Here is a 14,745-nt window from a genome sequence, read left to right on the forward strand (position 1 = left end):
TTGGTGGGGCCTGGGACCCCAGACTGTCAGGCCTCTGCTAGGGGGTGATGTTGCTCTGGGTGACCTTTGGATGTCTGTGGCTCAGATCTCCTCCGTGTCTGTTTCAGGTCCAAGGGGGCAGGTCTGTGGCTACTCACACTCACTATTGCATATTTTTATGAAGAAACCTTATATACAGAAGCAGGCTCATACATACGTCCACAGGTGTTTGGACTCAGGTGTTAACAGATACACAGATGTTCTATACTGAGCCACAATAAATAAATCTTGAATTTATTAGTACCATGCACTTTTCATTAACAATGTTGTTGTTATATATGTTTCTGAAGGTGTAGAACCAGTTTTCTAGGGTGTTGTCTTGTAGTCTCTTCATCCTTCTTTCTCTCCTTTATTCTTTTGTCCTTCTCTCCCTTTTTTCTTTTGGCCCCATATCTCTCTCTTTGTTGCTTCTTTTTTTTTTTGCTTTTTGTTTCCGTCTTTGTGTCCTTTCTTGCTTCTTTTTTTTGCTTTTTGTTTCTGTCTTTGTGTCCATTACTATTGAAATAATCCCAAAGCAGTCTCTAATAAAGTTTATACATATATATATATATATATATGACAACTCAGAACAGATTAAAATCTTGCAAAAAAAAACTAATAATATTCAAATTTTAAAAAAAAACATTAAAGTGTCAATTTAGAACACATTTGTTGCTGCTTTGAATGTTCAGATTAGAACACTGTCAATAGTGAGAGCCATAGCAGAAACTTTAGATAAATCATGCACAACTGTATCTTATATAAAACTGGTCTAATTTTCTGGCTAAACTGCTGATGGGAGGCAACTTTCCTAAAAAATAGATTCACATCACCAGTTTGAAACTGGTGTTTTTTGGCAGTGGAGTTGCTCAAATGTCTGCAGCTACAAAGACTGTTTTGGAAATTTTCATGGGTTTGGTCTGACAATATTTATGTAATAAGATGATAATTTAGTACCATGATTACTGTGTGAAAATATATGACCCTCATTAATGTAAGCACAGTTTTGAACAACGTTTTAAGCAAAGTAATGAGATTTTTGAGCTCAAGAGTGCAGCATTAATCATTTTTCCCTCCACCATAAATGTCACTATTATTATTGTAATTTCTACTACGGTAGTCTCATCACATACAGAATCTCTTCTGCATCATCTGTGTTATGTATTTCTATTTAACAAGGAGACCCTGTGTCTCAGTGAGATTATTTCTATTAATAAAGCTAATTTGAAATCAATAAAAACAATACACTGGCCAAAAATATGTGTTTTACTCTGATATTTACAAGGAGTCCATAGGCTGTATTATATAAAAAGTATGTAACAAGATAACTGCTGTACAGTAGGAAGATTATGCATAATTCACCAAGCATTAAGAGTGTCTGCTGTTTTTATAAGCAAAGTTTAACAAAATTAAGAACTTTGGCTCCTCACATTTAGTAAATGATTTCTTCACCCTGAAGACACAATGCATCAATTTTTTAGGTTGTTTTCTGTTTTGAATTGTCTTTAATATCTTTTTAGAAGTTCACTACCTGGTGTGCATGCTTAGGCCTATTAGTGCAAAGGTCTGCAGAAAGTAAAGTCAAGTAATTTGCAGTACTGATGCGTTTGACAACTGTAGTACATACAGATGGTTCAAAGCTAAAAATCTGCCCAGCTAGGAATAAGTTAAACAGATAAATCAGACCATGGTGAGGACATTAAACAAATTAGGAAAATGTCTTCCTTGTGTCTTTATGAAGACAGCCGAAACAAAAATCTGGAGTTTTTTATGCGGTAATAAAATGCAATTTCAATGCTGACTTATTTTCAAAACTGTGGTACTTTCCATCAGAAACATTATAATGGTGACCAATAAAACTGGCATTTGTTTCACCTGTACACCGAGCTGACTTAGAAACAGGAAACTAATGATATTATGTAGTCTACAAAAGCTAATTGTTCTGCGTGCATCTTTTTAAAGGTTTCATGGATCATTAAGCAGTTCTACACAGTTTTGCACGATAAATGCATGTGTCCAGGTTTAAAACAAAAATTTGTTCAGTACAAGTGTGTGTCTGACCAAAAGATCCATACTGAGGAATTTTTAAAAAGATACAACTAGACTAAAAAGGTTCACAAGTGCATACAGAAATACACAGTATTAAGAGGCAAGGGGTTCAGTGTCTTGCCCAAGGACACTTCAACATGTAACTAGGGGAAGCCAGAATCCGTCTCAAATTTAGGATTGTCATACGTCTACTCTTCACTAATCCAAAGCAGCAGCCTTTACACATAAACACATGCACTCAAACATGAAATTGGCCCGATAAGTGCTCTAACAAAGCTCACTTTGGACAAATTAATGGTCTTGTTGGATTCCTGGGTTCCACACCATATGATTATCTGTGAAATATACTGTCTTAACATCACAACCCAAATCTGCTGAAAATGCCCAACAGCAGAGATCTTTGGCAGCATAACAGCAAACCTTCCACCATATGGGTGAAGTGTTTTTAGTACACCTGTTGTTGTTCAAACAGTAAACTTGTTTTTTTTTTTTATCTCTGATCCACTGAATAATACAATTAATTATGAAATTCAAAAACCAGCTGACTTTGCCCTCAAATGATTCTGGAACCTTTTATATTCCCATTCAGCTTCCAAACAGCATTAATAGTGAAAAATGTTTGACATCCAACTAAGATTTCCCACCACCTAATGGAAATGAATCTGTGCACCTGGTTGAATGTCTGACAACAAATTACACTGACTGAGTCAACCAGGGCAAAAGGGATGTGAGCACATGGAATAATCCAATTTCTGATTTAAAATATATGAGGTCATATACTTCTATTGTTAAAACAACAATAAGACATAATTCAAGCTTGGAACAGGAACGTGCTTCAGTAGCAGCAGCTTATATAAAGGGAATTTGATTGGTATATTCTGCATGAATAACTGAATTAGCAAGTCAAAAACCTTCATTCAGAATAGGTGATTTCATCTATAAATAAAAAAACAGTTCAATATTTAATAATCGGAATGTTTAATATAAACCGTAACATACTGTATATAAAATGCAGGTGTCTGTTGCAGCAGGGATGTAAATGCTGCAAAAAAAATTAGTTTTTTTCTAAAAATCTCAGACATCAAAGAAGTTTACCCAACATTTTAGAACAATCAATGACTCATTATTACTGCTCAACACTGCCAAATATTTTAAGGCTATCGCTTTAGAAAGTACGAAGTTTAGAAGAGTACGAGTACGAGTACGAGTACGAGTACGCTTTAGAAATATTGCATTGTTAAATGTCAGCCAGTCAGTAATTTTGTATACAGTGTGATGGAAATTCTTGCAGTAAGCATTCCAAAATGTATGACCTTTAGGTTACCTCACTCCTCAGAACATCTGTGTTAGAGGAGGAAGCTGTAAAAGCCATTATCAGAAGTTTAATGGTTAAAACCCATGCTTTAGGGTGATGCCTCAGGAAGAGCAGGAGGGTCTAGGGCCATAAAACACAGACTCTTTGAAGTTGAGATAACACTGTCATGTTCTGGTATAAATACTGTGTGTAAATGTTGATCGGGGCTCTGCCTAATTGACTTGCTCGGTGACAGAGTCATTCAAACGCTGAATGCTTTTGAATAAAACTTATAAAGACAAAGTCCGGATTTTCTCTTGTTATGAGTCAACTTCTACCCACTTTGATAAGAAAATTCCACAACAACTGCTTCTTCCATAGTCTATGGGCAGGAAGGCAGGGTACACCTTAGACAGGTCCGCAGTCCATTGCAGGGCACAAACAACCATGTACACACTCCTTCACACGCCTAACGGGGAGTTGAACTCAGGACCTACTTGCTGCAAGGTAACAGTGCTACCAACTGTGCCACCGTGCAGCCCCATTGACAAATGTATTACAGTTTGATGTATGATATAATAGATTTTGATTTATAATAGATTTAGTTCTCTCACACATAAATTAACAGAGTTGACCTGAATGTTACTGAGTGAGGTTATTGATCCCTGAACATTTAGTTCAATGGTGGTGTCCAAAGTCATTGTTCAAGGGATGGTATCCTGCATGTTTTTTTTTATTTTCTTGTTCAACACACCCAGATCAAATAGTGATCCATTACCAGGGTTCTGCACACCTTGATGGCACGCTGAGGACATGCTTCAGCCATCTAATTCAGCTGTGTTGACACAGAGACATATCTAAAACATTGAGAAAGGGAACAGGGTAGGACACCCCTCACATGGTGTGTTACTGATGGTCTTCAGGTCATTAACCGCCTTTTGGTAGTTGTGAGCTGATCCCTCTTATTTTCATCCTTTAACCAGAAGACAAGATATTCCATTGAGCTACAGACAAAATGTGACTGATGGTTATTTTCTAGTTCGTCTATATCTTAGTAATGGGCATGACCCGACGCATGGTCTGTATAAAGTGTCCAGTAGCAAGCAGTGATTGCAAATCGTGTAAAATTTTAAATTTCAATGGAATTAAACAGATACATGCCAAAGATTCTCACTTCTAATCTCTGTCAACAATATCAACACTACCAGCATGTTTTATGTCTAGTGTTTTGCTATACAAGAATGCAACTCCATTCGTTGTTTTTAACCAAATAGCTGCTGAGCATCTTACTAATTATTAGTTTTGCTCTAATTAAGATAAGGAAAACATTGTTATACTCTAATTAATTATATACTTCTGAACTTAATCAGCAAGACCCAAATGCCTTAAGAAAAGGTTCCACGGTATCAAACAATTCTATCAATATTGTGGCAACTGTAACTTGAGGTTTGTTATTTACTTTTTGCTTTCAAACCTCACAAGAGAAGAATGTTCGTGAAGGATACAAAGATGAACAAGACAGCTGTTGGGAGCCTGGATTCTGTTGTATTGGACAAAAATGTTCAACCAATATTAGTTAAAACTATTAGTTTTAAAAACATCCGACTTTGAGCTTTCCCTATATATGACGTTTTTTACCCGGAGTTGGTCAGTTATGCTGTTTTCATGAAATTCTCATTCACAACGGACAGTTTGCCTGTTGTAAACTCTAAGAGTAAAGGTCTAAAATCAAAGACTTAACAGCTTCTATTAATCTTATAGATGCAAAAACAAATTTAACCCACACCCAAAACTGATAAAAGTCACAAGTTAAATATGCTAGAAGATGTAGAATATAAAAAACAAAGCAATAAAAAATTCCTCAAAATTCTTTAGTACTGAATTGGTAAATTAATTGGAGCACATAATGTTGTACAAAGGTGTAGTTTTTGCTCATTGGGTAAAAATGAACCCAGGACCAGTTATGTAGAAGAGCAGCAGAGACCCTCAAGTGTGTTCGAGTTGGAGCTTGTTGACAGCAAGCAGCATGGATCCTGTGTAAAAGTGCCGTCTCTTCAGTTTCGGTCCACACTGAGGCCAGAGGAGCTCTCAACAGATTCCCAGCCAAGAAACTAGTGCTTTTCCCTTGGCATGGCTGGTTTAAAGTTAATGTGTCCGTATTTTCATAAAAAGGACACTTCTGAAGCTCTACTTCACCTTAACCGAATGTCTTTTCACGCTCTAAAATAACTGCAGAGCCTGAAGGGAGAATAAAGAGACAACTGCCCTTAGAAAGAAAAACAAATGCATTCAAAAGCAGGCGAGTGATTTTATGAAATTATTTCCAAAGAGTTAATGTAGAATTACTTAGATATTTTTAAATATACCATGAAAAATGTCAGTTTCACACCTTCCTTCATAACTTATTCCCCTGTAAATGTGGGCCAAAAGGTTAACAACCGAAAGAAATAAATGAAAACATTTTTCTAAAATATTTTGCATGAGTCAGTCCATGGGACACTGTTAAAAAACATTACTCCTGGTTATTCTTAATAAGCTGTAAAAGCACCACTGTTGCCAAGTTATCAATTACTGTGAATCAACTACATGAATCCTAAGCTAAATGACCATAATTTAAAACACATAAACTGGTCAAATATTGGTTCCTTCCCATGAACCCAGTAACTTGCAGTATCTTATCCCGTTAACTGAACGTGAAGTTACAAACCAAAAACTACGAGATCTTTCACCTTCATAACCAAGAGAAATAGTCAAAACAACCATGTGGCAGACATTGCTTTTCTGTTTCAGTTAAACCCCCCACAGTCCTGCGCTGCATCACTATCACATGCCCAAACAAACACCACATGGCCAACCCACAAATGGAACAATAGCACTATGTAAAAAATGACTAACATTGGCCGATATCAATGGTAATGCCCATATATCATTCATCCTTATTTAATTTAGACATCATTTAGCCATTAGTAGAAGTTGTTTTCCTGACATTCCATATTTAACCACTAATTGGCATTAGAGTTAATATTAGGTTCTAAGTTAAATCCATCTGTTGTATTTTGTTGCATTTTCTCATAGAAACTACAGGTCCTTCTCAAAATATTAGCATATTGTGATAAAGTTCATTATTTTCCATAATGTCATGATGAAAATTTAACATTCATATATTTTAGATTCATTGCACACTAACTGAAATATTTCAGGTCTTTTATTGTCTTAATACGGATTATTTTGGCATACAGCTCATGAAAACCCAAAATTCCTATCTCACAAAATTAGCATATCATTAAAAGGGTCTCTAAATGAGCTATGAACCTAATCATCTGAATCAACAAGTTAACTCTAAACACCTGCAAAAGATTCCTGAGGTCTTTAAAACTCCCAGCCTGGTTCATCACTCAAAGCCCCAATCATGGGTAAGACTGCCGACCTGACTGCTGTCCAGAAGGCCACTATTGACACCCTCAAGCAAGAGGGTAAGACACAGAAAGAAATTTCTGAACGAATAGGCTGTTCCCAGAGTGCTGTATCAAGGCACCTCAGTGGGAAGTCTGTGGAAAGGAAAAAGTTTGGCAGAAAACGCTGCACAACGAGAAGAGGTGACCGGACCCTGAGGAAGATTGTGGAGAAGGGCCGATTCCAGACCTTGGGGGACCTGCGGAAGCAGTGGACTGAGTCTGGAGTAGAAACATCCAGAGCCACCGTGCACAGGCGTGTGCAGGAAATGGGCTACAGGTGCCGCATTCCCCAGACCTGGGCTACAGAGAAGCAGCACTGGACTGTTGCTCAGTGGTCCAAAGTACTTTTTTCGGATGAAAGCAAATTCTGCATGTCATTCGGAAATCAAGGTGCCAGAGTCTGGAGGAAGACTGGGGAGAAGGAAATGCCAAAATGCCAGAAGTCCAGTGTCAAGTACCCACAGTCAGTGATAGTCTGGGGTGCCGTGTCAGCTGCTGGTGTTGGTCCACTGTGTTTTATCAAGGGCAGGGTTAATGCAGCTAGCTTTCAGGAGATTTTGGAGCACTTCATGCTTCCATCTGCTGAAAAGCTATATGGAGATGAAGATTTCATTTTTCAGCACGACCTGGCACCTGCTCACAGTGCCAAAACCACTGATAAATGGTTTACTGACCATGGTATCACTGTGCTCAATTGGCCTGCCAACTCTCCTGACCTGAACCCCATAGAGAATCTGTGGGATATTGTGAAGAGAATGTTGAGAGACTCAAGACCCAACACTCTGGATGAGCTAAAGGCCGCTATCGAAGCATCCTGGGCCTCCATAAAACCTCAGCAGTGCCACAGGCTGATTGCCTCCATGCCACGCCGCAGTGAAGCAGTCATTTCTGCAAAAGGATTCCCAACCAAGTATTGAGTGTATAACTGTACATGATAATTTGAAGGTTGACGTTTTTTGTATTAAAAACACTTTTCTTTTATTGGTCGGATGAAATATGCTAATTTTGTGAGATAGGAATTTTGGGTTTTCATGAGCTGTATGCTAAAATAATAAAATAATCCGTATTAAGACAATAAAAGACCTGAAATATTTCAGTTAGTGTGCAATGAATCTAAAATATATGAATGATACATTTTCATCATTACATTATGGAAAATAATGAACTTTATCACAATATGCTAATATTTTGAGAAGGACCTGTATATAGCGCTTTTCAGCAAGGAGACACTCAAAGCGCTGTACATACAATTACAATACAATCACAAAGCAAATAAACACAGATACAGACACAGAAAAACAAATCAAATGATAAAATCAAATAACAGAGGTAATTTAAAAAAGTAAAATAAAATAAAGAGAATAGAATGATGGACAAGAAAATGAAAGGAAAATTGGACTGAAAATGCAACTAATCATGCCTAAATGGCACAGTCAAAGGCCACTCTAAACAAATAAGTTTTTAATCTTGATTTAAAGCAGAAGATAATGGATGAATTGAGTTGTAAACTGCTCTTAATTAAATTTTGGGACTTAATTGATATCTGTGATTTTTACGTGAAATTAATGATTTAAGCATTTAGGCTTGTAAAATATGCCTTAACTTCTTTGTAATGCGCTGCACAGGCAACGTTATCAGCAAATTTTATATAACAAATCACCTCCCCTCTACCATTTTATTTTTTAGCTGAGGTAACAATTTCTTTTAGCATATTTAATTAACATTATCAAAAATAAAAAATTAAATAACAAGGGTGCATGAGTTGCAATTATTATTTTTTTTTTATGTGGATACCTGCCAATGTTTGGGTCCAACCAAATTATATCTGGTCTGTGCATATTCTCGGAATTGGATTTTCTCATGAGAAATCAGTAAGGAAAAATAGATGTGGCTGTTTGACATTTATTCTTCACTGCAAACTGTAAAACTCAATTACAATATGTTTCATATCTGGTTTAATTGTTTATTAATGTTAACATTAAAAACACAAAATTTTATTCTGAGAGATATGAAAAAAATAAAGCACATTTTCATCAATTCTGTAAGCAGACGTCTAATTCTGTTTCCATTATATATTCTGACTCCGTACACTTTGGCATTCCCCTTTAGAGGAAAATGATACCAGTGGGAATGGGATAAATGCAACAATAGATGCAGAAGAGAGCAGGCTCAAGGCAGACGCAAACTAAAATGCTTCTTAGGGCCCCCTAAACTGTCAGGGGCCTCGCAATAATGCTTGAATTTTAACACAGATAATAGTTCTAAATTTTACATTTGTTTATGGAGAATGAGAATGCTATTATATTTGATTTGATGGTTTCAGCATAAATTAGAAGATTTTAAATAGTTTAACATTTAAATGTAATAATTAAAGGAATTGGCAAATTTGACATTTTTAGAATCGAAAACAACAATCTTCATTGATTGTTGTGTTAACATAGTGACAATCTGATAGTATGAGTTTAATATTTTCTTTGTGTTTAAGCGTGATGTGTTCACAAATTATCTCAGCAAATAATAACCAATTAATAAACAGTTACTACTTTTAAGCTCAGCCACTTAAACTTGACCCCCAAATTAAAATCTGCTTAAAGGCCCATTTTAAAACCAGCATCAGCGTGTTGCTCTGTTTACATGAGACGAATGGAGCCTTGCAGAAAACGGCAGCTGAGAGGAAGAGACTATGACTGCTGCTGTGGTTACTCAGAAGATAAGCTTACAGATCCCATGTTTGTCTGCAAATCATACATCATTTTCCCTCTTTGGTTCATTTTCTGTCTTTATTTTGCCAGATAGTCTGGTTGCTTTCCCACAGCAGACAGACCAGGGTTTGCTCATCAGTAAACAGAGTAAACAGAGACCCATGCGGATCAAACGCCCTAAATGCCCTAAGAGACAATATGGTTTATTTACTTTATTATTGTTTTTAATCTACCTTCCTTAAGGAAAATCAAAACATTATTTTCAGACCAACAGTTTGAAATCATGCCCCAATCTTGTTGTCAATGAAGTTTTTCTGTTCTGGGTGCATTTTGTTAAATAGTTTTTTCTTTTTTTTAATACAGGTCCTTCTCAAAATATTAGCATATTGTGATAAAGTTCATTATTTTCCATAATGTAATGATGAAAATTTAACATTTATATATTTTAGATTCATTGCACACTAACTGAAATATTTCAGGTCTTTTATTGTCTTAATGCGGATTATTTTGGCATACAGCTCATGAAAACCCAAAATTCCTATCTCACAAAATTAGCATTTCATTAAAAGGGTCTCTAAATGAGCTATGAACCTAATCATCTGAATCAACAAGTTTGGAGCACTTCATGCTTCCATCTGCTGAAAAGCTTTATGGAGATGAAGATTTCATTTTTCAGCACGACCTGGCACCTGCTCACAGTGCCAAAACCACTGATAAATGGTTTACTGACCATGGTATCACTGTGCTCAATTGGCCTGCCAACTCTCCTGACCTGAACCCCATAGAGAATCTGTGGGATATTGTGAAGAGAACGTTGAGAGACTCAAGACCCAACACTCTGGATGAGCTAAAGGCCGCTATCGAAGCATCCTGGGCCTCCATAAGACCTCAGCAGTGCCACAGGCTGATTGCCTCCATGCCACGCCGCATTGAAGCAGTCATTTCTGCCAAAGGATTCCCAACCAAGTATTGAGTGCATAACTGTACATGATTATTTGAAGGTTGACGTTTTTTGTATTAAAAACACTTTTCTTTTATTGGTCGGATGAAATATGCTAATTTTGTGAGATAGGAATTTTGGGTTTTCATGAGCTGTATGCTAAAATAATAAAATAATCCGTATTAAGACAATAAAAGACCTGAAATATTTCAGTTAGTGTGCAATGAATCTAAAATATATGAATGATACATTTTCATCATTACATTATGGAAAATAATGAACTTTATCACAATATGCTAATATTTTGAGAAGGACCTGTAAATAAACTTACCTTACCTTACCTTATCTGAGATCAGTAGCAGATCTGGAAGGGAAACTTTCCAGCTCATTCTGAGGGATTCCAAGGAATTTCCAGCCCAGGAGTTCCTCCACTAAGTTCTGGGTCTACTCTGCTCTAGGGTGTCCGTCCAGTGGACCCCCATAGAAAACCTCCAAAAGTTGGCACCCAGGAAGCAACCTGATCCAATCACAGAACCAACTTAACTGCCTCCTTTTAATGTGGAGATGCAGTGGCTCTACTTTGAACTGCTGCCACATGATAGAGATTCTCACCTTATCCTAGAATGTAGATGGATCGGAAAATTGTACTTACTACTACACCCCTCGGCAGGACAAACTGATCACATGTAACTAAATGACTAGAAAAAAATTAACAACTAGTAACTACAAAGTTACTTTGTAAGGAAATGATTTATTTCAGATGAGTTGGACAAGGGAAACATCTAAACCATGAAGGACATCAGCCTTTGAGGACTGACTTTGGTCAACACAGGAGTAGGAGATGTTCAGACAGACTGCAGCAATGTAGGCATTCCTCCACTATGTTTTAGAGAAGAAGGAGTTCAGCCAAAAGGTAAAGTTCTTCATCTGCTGCTCCAACTACTTTCCAGCTTTTCGTATTGGCATGAGACCTGAATCATGGAAGTAGAATGAGATCCTGAAACTATGATTTTTCTTACAGGTAAGATGAGGAGCTCCTCGACAACAAAATAAGTCAGCTGAGCTCAAGTGGACATCTGATAAGGATGCTTATTTAATGCCTGCCACTGAAAGCAGACCTTAGGACAAACTCAGAACTCAAGTGTCAGAGTATTTATCACATGGACTAGGAAGAGGTGGAGAGAGGGATGTGTGAGTTTACCTTGTGGACTTGTTACCTCTGCAGCTTAGACCTGGATAAGTTGAGGATATCTGAACAATCAGGTAGATAAATGGACTTTGAATGTACATCATTAAAATACTTAAACCAAAACTGATTTTGTATCAACTTTCTCATATTTTCACACCTGTGTGTTTTTCAAATCTATAGTCAGGGTCTCTTACAGCATTAATTCGAAAAGTATTTGCCTCTTAAAATATAATAAAAACTGGACTTCACCTTCTGAGAAGACACTCAAGGATTATAAAATTATACTTTTATCTCCTTTTGTTGAATTTATATCCATTTCAGCAGATGAAGGTCATATTCAAAGACCTCTTTTGCACAAATTAAATCAGTCATTATGCATCACTAATTCTACAGCTACGCACTGAAAGAGCTCCCTTTGAAGCCCTTCTGACCTGTCTCCCCTCTGTCTCGTTTACCCTCTAATTTACCTGCCCATCGAAGCCGATGGAGGAAAATATGTTGCCATAGCAACAAATCCGCCGAGGGCTAGAGGTAAGGGTCGCTCGTAGCTGGTATTTAACCACACACACATGGATAGATAAAACAGGTCAGAGAAGAGGAAAAAATGAGCATCCAACAGAGGATGTTTGATCTGAGCACAAGATCCCAGAGGGCAGCTTTTTAACCAGTCATTGAAGCTGTTGCTCCAGCAACAGCTTCAATGACTGGTTTCTTTTAATGATAGGCCAGTTTGGAGTAATAAAAGGTTTCATTACATTCTCATTTATAACACAGTGATTGATTTATGGCTCAAATTGCCAGTGGATATTGTAGCATGGTCTTCATCAAGTGTAAAGGGACCTTAAGATTTATGTTACACAAGGTGTCTCTCCCTGACTTGCGTTCCACACCACCGATGTGTTTCATTCACTAAAGAGACAGGAGCGAAAATAAAGTATTGCACTGAAAATACCAAGAGTAGCTGCATGAGCAGGCATTATTTATGAATTGTGATTTCCAAAAAAAAAAAAAAAACATGAATCTGTAGATGAGCATTACATAATCTTTTTAAGGTCCTGATGTGAAGGAAAACCAAATTAATTTAGCACTACAGGATCCCCACTTGAACTTTTTAGAGGAACTGATGTATCGTGGGACACGAGTGATGGTTGGATGGAGCAGGCCAAGAATAAATGGATTGAAGCCTCATCTGGAGTAATGCAAGCATTGCTCCTACCCCTAAACAGGCAATGTTCCTGATTTAACTACATTCTGACCCTAACCTATCATCATGAGATATAGATCAGGACCGAAAGACAAGACTTGGAATACAAGTGGCTGAAATGACCTCCCTTCATAATGTGTCTGGGCTCAGCCTTAAAGTGAGGGGAGCTCAGATTAGAGTCACTGCTCTTTCTCTTTCTTATTTAAGGAGTCAGTTAGGGTGGGTTGGGTACGTGAATAGGATGCCTCCTGGGAGTCTCCTTTTGGAGGTTTCCTCCCTTCGGAAGTACATCCCAAGGCAGACCCAGAACCTGTTGGAGGGACTATACATGCCTTCCAGCCTGGGAACACCTTGGGTTCCCTTTGGGTGATGAGGACTGTCACTGAGGAGAGATATATACGAGTTTTCCTTTAGGACCTGATACTTCCACAAGCCAATCTCAGAGAATCTGATGACAATGAATGGACATGGGACTTCTAAAGGCCTTGACATACCTCGTCATGTGTATGAATGTGAGACTTTGTGGACAAGTATGCGCTCCTTTTTTGTCATCATGTAAAGCACTTTGAATAGATTTGTTGCTGAAATGTGCAATACAAATAAACTTGCCTTGCCTTTTCATACTCATTTTGGCTCAGCTGAACAACTTTGTTCACTCAGAGATTTACAGTTTTAATTACCACCACTAAGGGGCGATAATGCACTGGTTCATACACTGTCTACTCAGAGGAGCAAAAGAAGAAAATAACACAAAAAAAAATAAAGAAATGTGTGGAATTTTTGTCAATGATCCATTCTGTAAAAGCTACTCCCCACTCATTGCATTTGTCCAAAACAAGCATTGTTGTTCATTTTCTTCTTCTTCTTGTGATTCAGTATCTGCAGTGTATTTGGCACCACCCTCTGACTAAGAGCATGTGTGAACACTTACAGCCCAGTGCAAGTGAACCCTAATGGATGGATATAGTTGACAAAATTTACTTTACACATGCTTCTTGGTCTGGATAGAGCAATTGGGTTATATAAATTTTCCCTTAAGAAGGACAGTGTTTGTACTTAGAAGAAGCAGGCCTATCCTTTACTTAAACAAAATAGAGAATTAAAATCCTACTTAGGTAGCGATAAAAAGCAGGAGTATTGCATGAGTTTAGGTCCTTCGGTGTTTGCAGCAAGATGCTGCACATCTTCTATATGTCTGTTGTGGAGAGTGTGATCACTTCTGTCATAATCTGCTGCATCAGAGCCAGGGACTTAAAAAAGCTCAAAAAGCTGATAAATAATGCTGGCTCTGTTCTGGGAACTCCCCTGGAGATTATTGTATGAAGAAGGATTTTTCATAAAATAAAGAACATTATGAAGAACCCTGAGCATCCTCTTCATGAGACTGTTGTACAACAGAGTGTCTTCAGTCAGAGGCTTCTTCAGATCTGCTGTAAGACGGAGCGCTACAGGAGATCCTTCCTGCCCACAGCCATCCGCATCTACAACGGCTCTTTGAAGAAACCTTCATAATATAAGCTACAACATTTAATTTCCCTTTGGGATTAATATTCTTGAATATGAATTTTGAAATGAATGTCGATTAAAGTGTTTTGCTGTTGCTGCTTGTATGAATCTTAACTTTTCACCAAAATATATTCTCTATAAATTGGTGAGCTGCTACTTTGAAGCAAAGTTTGAGCAAATGTGTTTATGAGCAGATTTACGCCATTTTTAAAATAAAAATATTTATTCAGTGAAAAGATCTGAAATTAAAAAAAAAACACGGTTTATAAAACTGTTCACCTATACTCTATGCTCATAAAGACAAACTTCACTTATCCAGAAAAATATTACTTTCTGTACATCAGTGAAACTAAAACAAAAAACACACTGAAAAATGAATCAAATCATA

The sequence above is a fragment of the Girardinichthys multiradiatus genome, chromosome 10, assembly GCF_021462225.1.
Source record: "Girardinichthys multiradiatus isolate DD_20200921_A chromosome 10, DD_fGirMul_XY1, whole genome shotgun sequence".
In the NCBI taxonomy this organism is placed as follows: Eukaryota; Metazoa; Chordata; class Actinopteri; order Cyprinodontiformes; family Goodeidae; genus Girardinichthys; species Girardinichthys multiradiatus.